The sequence below is a fragment of the Triticum dicoccoides genome, chromosome 5A, assembly GCF_002162155.2.
Source record: "Triticum dicoccoides isolate Atlit2015 ecotype Zavitan chromosome 5A, WEW_v2.0, whole genome shotgun sequence".
Lineage (NCBI taxonomy): Eukaryota > Viridiplantae > Streptophyta > Magnoliopsida > Poales > Poaceae > Triticum > Triticum dicoccoides.
Window position 1 is genome coordinate 530,306,132 of NC_041388.1, and position 3,318 is coordinate 530,309,449.

Below are 3,318 nucleotides of genomic sequence, written 5' to 3' on the forward strand. Positions count from 1 at the left end.
TGGGGAACGGTTCTCCCACATTTTTTGCCAGCTGCTTGGCTCAATCTCGAGCTTGACTCCTTCTGTAGTCGTGCTCGATGTGCTTTCCTGATTTGGCGCTCATAGTCTGAGTCAACAGGCTTGGGAGCTGGTGGTCTAGCCATACGAATAAAGTGGTCAATCTTTTCCTCAGGCACTTTCTCCATTGGCGGTGGTGCCGGTTTCGGTCCAAAATGGGCGTCCACTTGGGCCTTCACTATGGTTGCGGTTCGCTCCTCGGTCATGTCGTAAGGCCTTAGAGGAAGAGGAGTGAGGCTTGGACCATATTGAAATCGCTTGCCTCTGCCTGTACCTCCTGTACTACCTCGACTCATACTGCTACGCACCATAGATGTGGCAGCTCTCTTCCGTGATTGCTGAGGCAGCGGAGATGGCTAACGTGGATGAGTTGGAGCAGGAGGAGTGCCCTGACGCTGTGCCGGACTTGAAGCAGGAGGAGCGGCCTAACGCGGTGTCGGACTTGAAGTAGGAGGAGTGGCCTGACGCTGTGCCGGATTGAAGCAGGAGGAGTGGCCTAATGATGTGACAGACTTGGAGGAGGAGGAGTGGCCTGACGTGTTGGTGGACTTGGAGGAGCGGGAGTCTGCTGACGAGGTGGCGGACTTCGAGGAGGAGTCGGCTGACGCGGTGTCGGTGGCCTTGGAAAGATGATGCAATCCTTTCTCCATAGGATGATACGATGTTTGGCCTCTCCCAGTGTGTGCTCCTTGTCACCTCTAGGAATGTCAAGCTCTAGCCCCGAATATTGGTCCGCCACTTCATCAACCTGGACACGAGCATAGCCAGCTGGAATCGGGTTGCAATGAAAGGTTACTTCGGGGGAATTTGTCTAAGATGGTGTCCGCCACCTTCATGGGTATGTTCTTCATTTTGAAGTGTAGCTCACAGTTAGTGTTCTCCATGATGTCATCCACAGGGTATCTATCCAGCAGTGCGTCGCCCGGGGCGGAATCCACGCTGCTTCTCGGCATGGATGGGATGGTGCTATCCAATGCTGGATCATCCGCTAGCTGTTGCCGCTGCTGAGACCCCCTTTCCTGGCTAAGTGAGTCGATCTACTGCTGCTGCCACTGGAATTTGAGTGCCAAGTCCACGTGCGCTGATTCTAGGCCTTGAAGGCATTCTACTTCCTGCTTCCTCTCCTCCTCCTCCAGCTTCCTCTTCTTCTCCCTCTCCATCTTCCTTCTTGCACGGGTTTTGTAGTCGGTGTTCCATTCCGAAAAGCCCTCATACCATGGAACAACGCCCTTGCCTCGTGTTCTTCCCGGTTGTTCAGGATTTCCCAGGGCGCACATAAGCTCGTCGTTCTCTCTGTTGGGCGTGAACACCCCCTTTCGAGCATCTTTTATTGCTTGAAGTAACTTATCTTCGGCTCCTTTAAGACTTGCCTTCTTCGAAACCTGGCCTGTCTTCGGGTCCAATGCCCCCCCATGCGCATAGAACCAAGTTCTACACCTGGGGGGCATCTCTTAGTAACTGGAGTGACCTCTGCATCCAGCACCTTTTGCTCAGACTTATCCCACTTAGGCATTGCCACCGCGTAGCCACCTGGCCCCAGCCTATGGAACTGCTTCTTTTTTGCGGCATTGGCCTTATTTTTTCTCGATTGTTCCTTAGATAATTCTGATTCCTCGAATTTCACAAAATCGGGCCAGTGTTCTTTTTGCTTCTCCAGTGTTCCCTTGAATTCTGGAGTCTTCTTTCCTTCTTCCACGTACTTGATCCATATTTTTTTCTTATGGGTGTTGAATGCAATTGCCATCTTCCTAAGGGCAACGTCCTTGACTTTCTCCACATCTGCATTAGTGAAATGATCTGGTAGGGTGAAATGTTCCATGAGTTTTTCCCAAAGCGTTGATTTTGCTCTGTCGTCGACCCAAGTAAGATCTGGATGTTTCTTTGTTTGCTCTTTCCAGTCTTGAATGGAGATCGGGAGTTGGTCCCACACAAGAACTCCACACTGACGAATGAACTTGTTCGCAATGTTCTTAGGCGTGATAGGTTCGCCATTAGCTTTGATGGAATCAATGTTGTACTTTACGCCCTACTTCAACTTTTTGCCCGGGCCTCGCACTGTCCTGCTGCCTGTAGAAGATTTGCTCGATCCGGAGGGCTGAAATAATAAAGATCGATTCGTTAATATATCTTCAAATCATTAAAAACATGTGATGATCACCAGATGCCTGCTTATATAAATATACCTCGCCGGTCTCTGTTATTTCAATATCATCATTTTTGGTGTCATCATAATCATTTTCGGTATCATCATCATCATAGTTCATGACTTCATCAATTCGGTCGTCGTGATCGAATATCATATCATCACCCTCCCCGGTATTGTTCAGATATTGGGAGCCGTCATCATCTTCATTCTGATCATTTGGCCCGCGAGGGGAGCGTATGATCTTGAACAAGACCTTTTCTCCCTCTCTGCCGGTATTGTCTGCCATATCTTTTATTTAACTAATCCAGAAGAAATATAAAACAATTTAGTATTCAAATTACAATGCATGCATGCAATCAATAAGTAAAAATTGAATCATAGTACATAATCTCGAATACATTGTCTCGAATAATATATATAATCTCGAATACATCGTCTCGTATATTATATATCGAATACATCACTAGCTAGCTAGCTAATAAAGATCGAATACTATAGAAGAATATAGGCCACTCGCGGTTCCTGAGGCGTGGGCGGTGGATACCCAAAGAGAAGGAACCATCACAGGATCATAGCTCCGGTCATCTCACCAAAGAACCTGCCAGGTATTGGAGAACCTGACGTCCATAGCAACCATGTAGCGATGGACGTGCTTGTCCTCCTCCCTGACACGGCGACGCGCCACCTCTGGCGGGGCCGGCTCCCTCTGCACCGAGCGTGGCCCACGCGAACGCCACCAAAGGAGCTCAGGGTCGTCTAACAAATATATATATATATGGTCAACTTTTTCCTATGCAGCTTTTTTATATGCAAATTTTTCTATACTAGGATATGCAACAGAAACACTAATTTTTCCATGCAACTAACAGTAAAAATAGAAAAAGCAGCTTCTATACATCCATTAAAAATAAAAAACAACAGTATATACAAAAAATCCATACTAATTAAACACTAATTATATCCATATAACATGCATTCATACATATATACTAATGAAAAAAAAAATCTAAAACATCTAAACTAAATAAACATACAAAAATACATATATACTAATTAACTTAAGAAAATGTGTGTGTGTGTGTGTTCATCATGCATGTGTGGGGGGGCGGCCATGT